This window comes from Lissotriton vulgaris, chromosome 6 (assembly GCF_964263255.1).
Source record: "Lissotriton vulgaris chromosome 6, aLisVul1.2, whole genome shotgun sequence".
Classification (NCBI taxonomy): Eukaryota; Metazoa; Chordata; class Amphibia; order Caudata; family Salamandridae; genus Lissotriton; species Lissotriton vulgaris.
This window is the reverse complement of record NC_141694.1, coordinates 1880833536-1880847639: the sequence shown is the minus strand read 5'-3', so window position 1 is coordinate 1880847639 and position 14104 is coordinate 1880833536. Positions and strand designations below refer to the sequence as shown.

The 14104-nt window shown below is 42.4% G+C and overlaps 1 protein-coding gene across 1 annotated transcript in view; it reads left to right on the top strand.

The window, feature by feature from the left end:
- Positions 1–14104, top strand: part of LOC147709752 (protein LEG1 homolog) — a 116619-nt gene that overhangs the window by 83135 nt on the left and 19380 nt on the right. The gene's annotated exons all lie outside the window — the stretch shown is intronic.

Genomic DNA, 14104 nt, shown 5'->3' with positions numbered 1-14104 from the left:
TCTGAGTCAGGATAATTGTCATTCAGGATAACCCGCACTCCCTCAGGAGTGCACCGTATCGTTGCTCGAAAATATTTAAGCAAGTCAATGCCCAGGATATTATCTGGTGTATGGGGCGATAACAAAAATTGACCAAAACTGAAAAATTTGTCAAGACAAAGTGCAAGGGGTTTTGACAATGGGCTAGGGGAGGGTGTGCCATCGAACCCTACACATGTTATCATTTCGCCAGACAGGGGAGCCCTCGGAACCAAGTTTTTTGACAAAGCGCTACGAGTAGCCCCTGTGTCGACTAGAAATTGATCAGTAGAACGCAGAATACCCGCTGTTACATATGGACCCTTCTGATCTACCGGCACTTCAATTGATTCCGTACCCCATCCTACGCAGTCCTATGCATGCACATAATCCTGGTGTTCCACATTCTCACCCTCCGATATCTGATATTGGTTTCGTCTATCAAACGTGTTTCGTTCGTCCTGGCCACGGCCCCTGTCCTCAACCCTTCCACGATCACCTCCGCCACCTCTCGCCCCGTATAGCTGCCTCTCGACCTACCGCCTCCTCGACCACGCTGGCTACGCTGCTCACGAAGTACCGGACAATCGTCAGCCCAATGCCCAAACTCTTTACAATAGGCACATTGATCCTCCGCTATATCCGTACGACCATACGACGTATTTCCTCCGCCATGTCTACCTCTATCATTCCCTCTACCCTGTGTTCCCCGAACCTGTGCCAACATCACCTTCGTTTTCAATTCTTTCGCCTTCTTATCAACACTTTCTTTAGCCTCCAACTCCTGCCGCTCATAATACTGAGCCATAGTTAACAAAGACGCAGGGGTCGCCGTGGCCCAGGAACTTTCACTCGACTTCAATCGCTTTGCAATCTCCGGTAGGAGATTAGCCACATACTTATCTACGAACAAATGCCTACCCGTATCGTCTGTTAAAGACTGACCACTGTAATCATGGAACGCCTCCTCGAAGCGTGTAAAGAAATCTGAAACCGTTTCATCAGGCTTTTGTTTGCACGAAGCTAACATGGTCCAATCAATCTTTTTAGAAGGAACAAGCGTTTTTAGTTTAGTCAGGGTAGCCGCCGGAAGGTCTAGAATCAGCTCACATGGCTTACATGCAGGTTCCCTATCTAAATCTGCTTGGTTTATTTCTTTCCATGTCCCCCCCAGTATTGCTTCATCATTATTTTTACGAATTAGTCTCCACATATCAGGTGGAAGAATTAACCTGAAGAACAGATCTATATCAACAAGAGTCATTACACAAGACGAAATGGCCCCTTCCACCCCTTCATAAAATGCCGCCGGATTTTTCCGAAGGTCAGGTAAAGAATTTTTCAATGCCATAACATCTGCTCTATTCCAAGGAGTATACACCCAGTTATATATAAAATATCCATTCGCATCCTTAGACAATTTATCATCATCTGTACCCTGCCCTTTAGGAGGGACATACAAAGGTGCGGCCTCACGCATAGGCATAACATGCAGTGCAGAACTCCTATCTGAACCCCGGAGAGAACACTCCTTAGACCGCTCGTTAGACTCCGGCCCGGACTCCTTTTGTTTCCTTTTCCGCTCCTCCCGCAATCTGGTGGTCTCATCTCGCAGCTGGACCAGTTGCTTGAAAAAGTCATCAACATCTGTAAGAGCAAATAAACCTTTATCCAGATTCTCACGATGAACTGACACAGCTTTAGATTCTAACGTATCTGAAAGTTGACGATACGCGGCAACAACTTCTTCCGCCAAATTAGACAGAAAATACAGTAATTCATGATCCGTCCAACTACCCCAGTCCGTAATCACCTCAGACTGAGAAACACAGTTCTTATTCACTTTACGAGCCCAACTACGTAAATGTGCGGACCTCTCCGCAGTAAACCTGAGAGCGGATACACCCTTCTTTTCCGGCTTATCCTGTCCATCATCTTCCGAATCTGCAGCTGGAGCCGTAGGCGAAACGTACGGAGGCGGTGACCGATCTAGCAATGAAAAATCATCAATTTCATTATTAAGGACAGGATAAAGCGGTCGGCGAATAGGAAATTGACCAGTCGTTTGCAATTTACGTTCCCGTTCCTCCCTCTCTCTTTTCTCCTGAGCCTCTTTTTCCTCAAGCTGTAAAGCCTTATCTCGAGCAGCCTTGCGCTGCTCTTTGTCCGCCAAGGCAACTTCACGCTTCATTCGCTCGCGCACCGCTTTCTCCCACATTCGCATACAATCAAACATATTTTGTCTAGACCTGCGTTGAAACAAACATTGTTCCACAAACTGTACTTTACGTAAATCGAACGACCCATGTAGAGGCCATTGCAATTCAGGATCAGATTTGGTGTACTTATGCCATAATTTGCTGTACATTATAGGGGGAAGGCCAAATTTGATATACATATCCCTGTTTGGTGTTCCTTCTGGGGGAGCCGGCTGTGCTTCTGCTAACCTAATTGTGGTACCATTTCCAAGACAGCACATCCCTCGGAGTGTGCTCAAAACAGGCATGTTCAAAAAGTATCACGAAAGCGTGACACCGTATAAAATGGCACTTACAGTACTTCACACAAATGTGCCGCTCAGAGGAAAAAAAACAAAGTTAGAGAAACATCTCTACATGCCTGCCTATGTGAAGTGCACTACACATATAGATTCAAAGTTCACAAATTCACAAACGTTAGCTAACTCAAATCAAAATCATAGGTCATAGGACTCCGGCAAGCGTCCGAAGACTACCTTACCGATCACAAATCATAGAACTTCAGTAAGCGTCCGAAGACTACCTTACCGAACACAAATCATAGAACTTCAGTAAGCGTCCGAAGACTACCTTACCGAACACAAATCTTACCCAAAATCTCAAATGTCCAGATTCCAACTGCCAAGGTCTTGTGATCAAATCAGCCAAACGGCACTTTCCCAGCAACGCAAACGATCGAAAACTCAGTCGGAGACCGGCGCCACCTGGAAGGTCAGATCAGAAGGAAAGGAAGAAACACCGTAGGTGCCAAGACTCGGGTCACTCAGTGGCAGCGCGCGTCCATGGCGAGTTTCCAAGCCTTCGTCACGACCTCTCCTTCGGGCATCCGAGTCGCCGATGAGTCCCTTCGTGGTTGCCAATTTGAAGTAATCAGGGTTCCCAAGGCCTACATGCTCCGTAGATAACCCACTTACACTCAAGAACTGTTGGCACGGAAACTGTAAAAGTCAAAGAACAAGTTTATTAAGACCCCATGGGGTGGTGGTACACTCATACAGCACCCTTCGGTAATGCAAGAGGTATCACACCGAACATCGGTGTGACCCCGTCTTTTATACAGTTTTCAGGAAATAAAGATAGGCGGCACAAAGTTACAAGACATTATGTACATATATGGTCATGTTTTGGAACACAGCCAGCTCATTGGAGGGGGTACAACTCCGCTGGTCAGTTTGGCGGCACATTCCTCAGGGGTGACTGGTCAGTGGGGACTGCGCATGTACGAGCTTGACCAGTACTAAAAATAGCCTGTTGCTGGGCAAACTGAAGTGGTCAGTGGTACGGACAACGGACTAAAGGGCACGCTAGCCACGAGGCCGCTTATGATCTAAGATGGCCGCCGTAACATTCAAAATGGCGTTTTCATATATAGCCAAGTTAAGCAGGAAAACGTGTAGCTTCAGCCAATCGCTAACGCGGCCATATCAAATACGACAGAAGTAGGAAAGGAAAAACATCTTTGAACCAATGTCTATATACAAAAGTATAGCGATTTAAAAAATATTAACAACATGAATCATGTTAACTTTCTGGACAAGAAGGTAGTTAAAGGTAACCATAGTAAGTCTCCCTTAATTAGCAAGGAGGTGGAAGTCGCATAAGCTCTGTCCATTCTGTGATGATGACATAATAAATTCCACCAAGCTTGGTAAGAGATTTTAGAAGTATCCTTCCAATTACCAGTAATAATCTGAAAGGAAAGTGCTAAGAAAAGATTAATAAAAGGGCCTACATCCTTATGATTGGCAAAAAATGGAGAGAGACTACCCAAAAAAACATGGTTAATATGAAAAGGAACATCGAGTTGGAAGATATCTTTGAGCTTATTCCAAATAGTAGTTAGGGAGAATATTGGGCCTGTTCCAGAGAGCTCCATGCGGTGCAGGAAGAAGAGGTAAAATCGGAAAGGAAATTCCAAATTTGTTTTAAAGAAAAGGCTGAATGGTATTGTTTAAGATTAGGGAAATTAAATCCCCCCCGAATATTTCGGGAGTTGAAGTTGGGCTAGTGACATTCTAGATTTGCGGTTATTCCACAAAAACTTGATAAGGATAGTATTGACGGTGCGAAAGAAGGTATTGGGAAGAGAGATAGGAAGCATAGAGAGATCAGAATTAATGACTGGGAGAAGCATCATTTTGATTGTGGCCAATCTACCCCACCATGAAATGAAGAGTGGAGACCAACTATCAATATGGGCCGAAGTCTTTTTACAAATTTCAGCAAAATTAGTTTTAACAAGATCATTAAGGTTATTAAATAGAGAATACCGAGACACTTGATATGAGAGGGGGACCATTCAAAGCCAGAGTCAGTAAACAGAGGGGGGATGCAAAATTTGTTGAGGGGTAACATTTCCGATTTCACAACATTCAACTTGTAGCCCGAGACAGTAGAATAACTATTCAATAGGGAGAAAAATGCTGGTAAGGAAACATATGGGTTAGAAATAAAAAGAAGGATATCATCAACATAAGCAGTGAATTTAATCTCAACATTTTAGAACTGAAAAATTGTACAGTACTTGGAACGTCTAATGGTGTCCAGGAAGGGCTCAAGGGCAAGAATAAAGAGGAGGGGAGAAAGGGGACAGCCCTGTCTAGTGCCTCGAAGAAGGGGAAAGTAACTGGATTGACAACCATTAACCCAAACAGAAGTGGTCGGAGCTGAATATAATAGTTTAATACATTTAATATTAGTGGGGCTAAAGCCATGCCATCTCAGAGAGCCAAAAATAAAGTCTCAGCTTACCCTTTCAAAAGCTTTTTCAGCATCAAGGGTAACGGCTGCAAGAGGAGAGTCAGATTTTGTGGCAAGATGTATGATATTAAGAAGAGTACGTGAGTTGTCTGTGATAGAGCGACCTTTCACAAAGCCAGATGGGTATATGTTAACTAAATCAGGTATTACCTTATTAATGCGGAGGGCGAGAAGCTTGGAATAGATTTTACAATCGGTGTTAACAAGGGAAATTGGTCTATAATTCTTACATAGGGTGGGATCTTTATCCTTTTTTGGGATAAGGCGAAGCATTGCTTGTGTAAAGGTACCTTGTGAAGCACCAGCAGACAAAAAGGAATCTATCAATGACAATAAATGAGGGATCAGAAGAGTTTTAAAATGTAGGAAGAAACAAACCGTGAAACCGTCCGGACCTGGTGTTTTGTCTTTGGGCAGTAAAGATATCGCCTCAATAAGTTCTGCGGTAGAGATGGGTGTATCTAAGGAGGTAAGATCAGGGACATTGTCGGGGGATTTGGGGATGGATTGAAAGAAAGAATCAATATGGTCAGAAGAAGGAGAAGTCTCCGGTGTATATAAAGAGGAGTCATATTTAGAAAAGCAATAACGTATGGAGGAGTCAGAAAAGTGTAAAGTGCCTGAGACGTCGTGAATAGCTACAATTTTAGACTTTTGTTTCTTAACTTTAAGATAGTTTGCTAGAGATCTGCCGGCTTTGCTGCAACCACCATACATCTTGGTATTAAATTTAAGGAGGGTATTACTGGCCGAATCCTAGGAAAGCTTATTGTATTGCATCTTGGTTCGAATTAGAAGAGGTAAAGTATCAGGAGAAGAAGTGGTAAAATACTTGAGTTCAAGAGGTTTAATTTGCTTAAGAAGCGATAGAGAATGAGAAAGAGCTTTCTCTTTCTTTCAAGAGACATAATCGAAAATAAAGCCCCTAGCAGAGGCTTTAAAGGCGTCCCAGAGCACATGAAATTGAGAACTGGAGGAGAGATTAAGTTGAAAAAATTCTTGGGCAAATACAAGGAATTGTTCGGAAAATTGAGTATCCAAAAGAAGAGAATTATTAAAGCGCTATCTCTTGGAAGTAGAGGAGGGAGAAGGATAATCTCTATCTAGAATGACAGGGGTATGATCAGATATGAGTATTAAGCCAATTTCAACCTTATTCACAAACTGGAAGGTGGGCTGTGTGAGGAAAAAGTAATCAATCTGTGAGTGTGATTTGTGAACAGGGGAAAAAAAGGAACATTCAAGAATATCGGGGTGAGAAGTGCGCCATGTATCTATAAGTCCCCTATTGGTAATAGTCTTGTAGAAACCTTTCTGCATTCTATTAGGGACGTATCTAGTCTGAGATCGAGAAAAGGGTCCATTAGTTGGTTTCAATCTCCACCTAAGACTAAGTGCTCAGAAGAGTGTGAGGAGAGGAAGGTGGAAAAATCACTCCAGAAGGATGAATCAACACCATTTGGGCCCTTAACATTACAGAGAGAGAAAGGATGATTGTTGACTGTAACATTTAAATATAGCCATATACCATTAGTATCAGCAAAATCGTTATGCAAAACAACATTTAAAGATTTATGAAATAAAATAATAACACCATTCTTATTATTAACAGCAGGTGAACAGAAAATCTCACCAACCCAAATAACATAGATAAATCTTGGGTAGCAAGATGAGATTCTTGCAGCATTGTAATTTGACAGTTTAATCTAGCACTTGATGTCTTTTAATGGGATTGCGCAATCCCTTAACGTTCCAAGTTATAATGCGTAGACCTTACATGAGGAAGGAGTAAAGAAAAATAGAGGATTAAGAAAGGAAATATTTTGAAAAGGAAAAGGAAAAATAGATGAATTCAAATAGATGAGAGAAAAGTTGAAAGATAAAGATAAATGAATAAGAAAGGATAAAAAGGCTGAAATGGAAAGAGATGAGATAAACATATAAAGAGCAAAAAGAAGATAAAGGGGGATAAAGTACCAACAATTGTGAAGTGAACCAAATTTTAAGAAGCGGAAGGATACATGAAGAAAGAATAAGAAGAGAGGGGAGCAAGAAGTCGTGAAAAATAGAATGAAAGAAGCAAAACATGAAAAGGAGAAAGAAAGAGGCAAAGAAAAGAGAAAGGAAAAAGGCAGTGGAGGATAGGACTCCACCACAATGGGTATCAAGAAGAAGATAACCAAGAGTCCGCAGACTCTAGTCACGGAGCGATGCAAAGGAAAATGCATTAGAGAGGGAGGGGGCGACAAAGGCAAGACAGCCACACAGGAGAGGAACATCGAGAAAAGGAAAATGATAAAATGGGACAGAATGAAGAGAAAATACATAATGGAAATTAAAATAAATAGGGTGGAGAATTAGTTACTGTGACAAAAAATACGTATAAAGAAGTACAGGGGGCTTACCACACAATAGGGAGAAGCGGGACAGGGAGTAATACAGCACACGTAGGACGCATATGAGGTCAACAAATGGAAGGGTAGCCAGCAAGCAGGACAAGGAAAGACTACCTGAAAAACAAGAAGGTAATGATGAGGAAATAATGAACAGGTAACAAGAAAACAGCAAACATTGAACATTGAACAATAGCTGGAAGCATAATAAACAAAAACTAAGACAAGCTACGGAAATATCAAGGAATTATCATGGCTTGCTGAGTTCCATCTGCTCTCCTCTGTGTGAGTGGATAAACTTGCGAAGGTCAGCTGGATCCTCAAAACTCAAAGTTTTTTTTTTGTATGTAACCTCGAAGAAACAGGGATGAATTAGTCCATAAACGAGCATTCATAGATCGAAGTGCAGGTCTCAGATCAAGAAATTCCTTTTGACAACTAGAAGTGAATTTGGAGACATCTTGACTCAAGAAGATTCTGTGACCGGACCAAACAAGTTGTTTGTGCTGTTTCGCAGCACTGAGAATAGCCATGAGGTCTGATTAAAGGAGAAAGTAAGCAATGATGCTGAGTTGTTTGGAAGAGGTAGAGGCAGTCCGAGGCCCAAGCCTATGCACCCTCTGGATATTGAAGTCCATAGTTTTAGGGAGACCAACAAGCTGGAGGACTTGAGATTTCAAGAACGTTATCAAGTCGTTACCTTCAGAGTTTTCTGGAATATCATAAATGTGCATAATATTGAGCCTATTTCGATTTTCCAAATCCTCTATGGTCCTCTTCAACTGACTGACTTCTTTTTTCAGAGTTTCGACCGTAGTTGCCACAGCTTGGGCATCACTGACCCTCTGCTCGACATCTGATAATCTGGAGTCAAGGCCTGTCCATTTGTCCTCAATGAGCTGTATGGCAGCAGCAGTATCAGTCATAATGGGCCTAATAAGACGCAATTCTTCCATAATGTCTTCCAGCGTGAGTGGAAGAGGCGACTTGGTGGGAGATGGCGGATCATGTTTGAGGCGTTTACCAGTACCGGCCTTGGTATCCTTACGACCCCCAATTGAGGGACCCTGGCATTTCTGCGAGTGTTCCATGCTAACAACCAATGCAGAACAACAAGCAAAACAATGCTGCGTCAGAGGCAGAAAATGGGCGACAAAGAAGCTTCACAGGAAAAAGGAAAAAATTCCAAGAAATATAAGGAAAAAGAAGCTTATACTGAGAAGCAAGCATGCAGGAAAACTAAGGCATGAGCATAAGAAATGGCTGCGCCAAAGTAAAATATGCAGGTTCCTTCTTCAGCAGCATTACAGTCCAAAAATGAATGACATGTGAAACTGGGGAGAGAGTAAGAAAACGTTTTGTCCCTCAAAAAATAGTAGTATTAGGCAGTAGCAAGCACAAGATGGGGGAAAAAGAAAAAGAAAAGCGGCACCACAACATCGCACTGAGGAGATTGAAAAGCGAGGGGTAAAATACCTAAAATGGCGGCCGCAAAAGCTCTGCGAAAAACGGGAGCGTGAAAAGAGACAAAAAGACCTCCATGAGGTCTAATACTTGCTGGAAGCAGTCTCCATGCGTTCCGACATCCGGAACCGGCTGCCAGGAGAAGCCGGAGGGCGCGGAAGAGGTCCCTGTTAATACGAGCGCTGCTCAATGCTCCTTAGGTGGCGGCCATCTTGCTTCGCCGCGCACCACGTCTCTAATTGCAAGGGTTTGACATGACACCATTTTCATAGATCAGAAAACATTATGGAACCTTTCTAAGATACAGGTATATTATAGAGGTTGGGAAGAAAAGAGGGTGCAGTCTATTTGCTCAACTATCAGCAACTGATTTATGTACTGGGGACAAAACTTCCATTTGGGCCTGGGGCACCATTTGCCCTATTTCACCTTTAAGCTTGCTTGACCTGAGTTTTAGTAGTAGCATCTTCCCATTGTGCACTGCTTGATGAAATTAAGAAGTTTGAGCTTCCTACTGTGACAAACCCCATTTCCAGATTTTTGGATCTTGGTTGTACTCAGACCATAGGTTTATGTAGAGTTTTTGTTTTCAAATCACTAGTGTTAGTGGCATCCAGACTAGCAAGTCCAGATTGCTTCCTATTTCTTCAAATGGAACAAAGTTTCAGTCTCCAAGTTTTTAATGTAGCAGCATGTCAGTGAGATGTTCTGGGCAGGTTTTAGCTGGTTCTTAATTTTCTCGACCTGCCAGTGGTTATGTAAAGAGTTGAGTACTTGTGGCCAATGTCTAAACATTGGGTGAATTCTTCAAATCCCACTAATAAATGTTTGGCTGTATTTTAATCCTCCCAGCCCTTTGAAGTGTCAGGACCTACTGAACTCTATTTCAGTCTTTTCAGCTACTTGTGATTGAATGGCCGCCCACTGCAAAATTGTCAGTTCTTTTAGTGGCAATGATGAAGCAGAAGGTTATTGGATTGTGGAGACTTTCTGTGTGGGGAGTAATTTGGAACACTGTAGAAATTAGAAATATCATGTTACCTATAAAGTTATAGTCTATAGTCATAGTTTTTTCACCTGATGAATATATATGTGTTGCAGTTTGATTAAATTGATGATGGCATGAGAGTGGTTGAAGTCTGTGTAACTGAAACAGTTTCAAAGGCCTCTGACAGGGTGACTGTGACTCTTCTTCCAAGTATTCACTGAACAAAGTTTTATTTAAGTTGAGGCTGTAGAAATCATGCTGCTATAGCTTCGCATCCAGGATGTTGGAGCAATATGTCCTACTGTTTCTTGCTGAGAATAGACCTGATCATGCCAAGATCTTGCTACCCATGCTGGTGCCAATGCAAAGCTCTGGTGAACCCAATTCATCATGCTACGGTGACTACCACCGACCTGAGAGCTGCACTTCACGCTACAGGATCGACAGCCTGTGGTGAATGCCAAAGGCAAAGCTCCAGCAATGGCCATCCATGACCAGGACCTTTGAGTTACATCAATAATTGTCTATGACTCAATGCATCTTTTTGGTCAACAGCAACAAATCCCTTCAAAGCCATAATGCCTGTTGTGGCTTTCTCCAACGCAAACTTGACTCTTCAGACCACACTTTGAGAAGGTACCTTTTCAGCAGGATTAATCTGGTCCCTGTATCTGGTCCACACTCCATTATAGTCAGCATATTGCGCCTTTCACCAGGTTTACCACAACCAAAAAACCGTGACTGTGCTTAGTGTTTTTAGAGCCATACTCAGCTAAATCTTTTAAACTGCAGTTCTACAGATTAAATTTCTGTCATTTTGCTGTCAAATAAAATATTAACATTTAACTTTTTCTGAATGATTGTGGTATTTTTGTGTGTTATCAATGTATTACTGTTCATGTGCTGAATAACTACTTTACAAATTGCCTATAAGTTAAGCCTGAATGATGTTGTGCCAATCTACCGGAGGGTTAAGTACAGTAATTTTTGGTGTCTTTTATGGTTCACCGTGACAAGGATTCTGGCATTTCCTTAGGAAGGGCGCACTCACACCCCCACTCAACCAACAACCCAATTTCACACAGAAGTGCAGCCCTTCGGTGTTGTAATCTGCAAACACTACTGCACCAATAGTAATAGTCTTATCAATGATCAGGGTAATAAGAAGATTTACACTTTTTTTGTTCATGAATCAGTTTATATATAGGTCATAAAGTACAAGAAGGGCATGGTCCTATGAGTCTGCAAAGAATAGAATGCAAATTGTTGCATACAAAGCTTGCAAACAGGAGCTACAAATAAGGCCTATGTCATTCTTTGCTATAGTATTTCAAATAAAACAGCATAATACTCTGTGATAGCCCTCACAATATATAGTACTCCGACTAGTGCAAAACGTTATCAATTACTGATATTAAACAGCATTGCCAAAATGATATTAGCATTCAAATTTTATTAGGAAGATGATGGTGATAGTTTTTCCAGACACTGTCCTTGAATTTGAGCTCCAAAATAATGTAAGCTCACACCTGCCCTTGGTTAGAATGATTCCAAATGTTTACTGAAGCATGGGCTATTACAAAATGAATCTTAACTCAAGAAAGCGAGAATTGTCTTCTGTTTGCTTACTTCATAAGTATAAATGGAGGTACGGGCATTACATAAACATTCATTGTAATCCATGCTGCATTTCGGTGTATCGATTCTCTAAAAAATGGTCTTTTTCTGGCCTTCGTGACATGACTGTGGCTTAGCTGTAGAAAGTCGCGAAGCTCCTTAGAGTTGCAACATTATTTGTGAATAAGAAGAAACACATGTGGTAGAAGGTGAGGGGAATGGCTTGTGAAGAATGGATGGTTGGTTAGATGTAAAAAAACTAAATAGCTAGAAAGAGGATGTTAGTGTGGCATTTGGGATACATTTCTTCTAGCAAACATACAAGAAAACATTGAACATCAGAGAGATTAGGAGTGTAAAAAGCTTTCTTATCCATCACTTGCTCATCAAGAATTGCACTCTCAGCGCCCTGAAATATAATGTCTTCAGGAAAAGCACAACAACTCCTTTTAAAGCAATGGTTACAAGTAGTGATTGTAACATCATAATTATCAACTCTTCTTCTGAAGCAGTCACAGCACCAAGACCACCCTTCTCGCCACCACCGACGACAACCACTCTCTACTCCACCAGGACGAAACAGCAGCCCTCATCCTCCTGGACCTCTCTGCCACGATGACACAGTCTCCCACCACACCAAAAGGACGCAAATCCATAACGCTGGCATCTGTGACAAAACGCTGGATTGGATTCACTCCTCCCTCGCTGGTCAAATGCAGCAAATTAGACTTCCACCAGTCCCCTCACAATCCACAGAGATCTGCTGCAGAGTGCCCCTGGGCTCCTCCCCAAGCCCCATCCTCTTCAACATCTACATGGCCCCACTCTCAGCCATTGTCACAAACCATGAACTCACTATTGTCTCCTATGCTGACAACAACCAGCGGATCCTATTCCTCACAAATGAATCCACAGGCACCAGAAATAACTTCAACAATGGTATGTAGTCCATCGTCACCTGGATGAGAGACAGCTGCCTCAAGCTCAACTCGGACAAGACTGAAGTCCTCATCTGGGGACCCTCCCCCTCAGCTTGGGATGACTCCTAGTGGCCCACCTTGCTAGGAACACCCCTCACACCCACGGACCATGCAAAAAATGTCAGCTACAATAAACCACCAAATCAACACAGTTTCCTGCTTCAAAAAACTTTCAGACGGATTCCTACTGAATCCAGAAAGACGGTCATCCATACACTCATCAGCAGCAAGCTCAAATTTGCAATGCACTCTGCCCCTGCTTCACCCAAACACTCCTTAAAAAACTACAGATAGTTCAAAATGCCATAGCCAGACTGATCCACAACATCTTCCAAAGCAGCAACATCCCTGAACACCTGCAAGAAATCCACTGGCTCCCAGTCAACAAAAGTGTCCCTTTCAAGCTCCTCACACAGATATCTGAACCATTGCCTCTCACTCCATGCCCCACCAGACACCTCCGCCCTGCCCAACTGGCTCTGTCCACCGTCCCACTTATCCACAAGACCTGGACTGGAGAAAGGTCCTTCTCCTACCTCACCGTCGTGACCTGGAACACCCTACCTCTCCATCTCAGGCAAGCCCCTTTGCTGAACCAATACAGGAAGTATATCAAGACTGGCTCTTCAACTGAACCCCAGTACCCAGACTGCTCAGCAGTCTCCCATGCCCCCTCAGTGCCTTAAGACCCTAACAAGGGAGTAATCATACTATACAAACGTTGATTGATTGCTTGATTGAATGTTTATAAGCAGTGACTGCAACATCACAATTATCAACAATTCTGCTGGCAGATTCAATGGTCGACATTTTGGGAGATGGCAACCTCTTAGCAAGGCTTTGTACCCCTACATCCTATGTGCTTTTAAAATATGATTGTGAAACATTATTATTATTTATCTTACTTCCAAGTACAAGCATTTTTTAAATTGTCGTTACCGCTAATGATGTTAACTCATTTGGATGAGTTCAGTCAGAAATAATATACTTTTCCTGTTGCCAATTCAAGGTTTAGGTGATGTCTGTCAGTGGAACAATGGCGCATGTAGAGGACCAGCCTTTTACTCGTCCTCACACCATGCTGCTAGATTTAAATTTCTTTATTCGTAGGCTCTTGCAGGCACATGCATCAAGAAAAGCTTTTGCGAGTGCTTAATTGCGATTATTAAGGAATCACAATTAAGGACTCTCAAAAGACTATGCATGTAGGAAACACTATTAAAATAGCGATTCCTAAACATTCCCTAATTGCGACTTGCAAATTGCGAGTCGCAATTAAGTAATGCCTTCCCATTCATTCCTGTGGGCCTACAGGCCCATAAGAATGAATGAATGAATGGGAGATTGCATGCACAATTTGCGAGTACCAATAGGTACTCGCAAATAGCGCATGCAATTTCAAGGGTACAAGTGTGTCCTAGGGACACCCTGTGGCACCCCTGAAATTGCTCTGTGCCACAACTACAACTACAACTACAACTTTGAAAAATGCACTTTAGTGCATTTTTCAAAGTTTTTGCAAATTACCATCAAGTTCAACTTCATGGTAATTTGCGCCCCCAAATTGTTATATCGCAATTTTAAAGTGGTTCTTGAATTGCATTTAAGGAATCGCAAATTGCAATT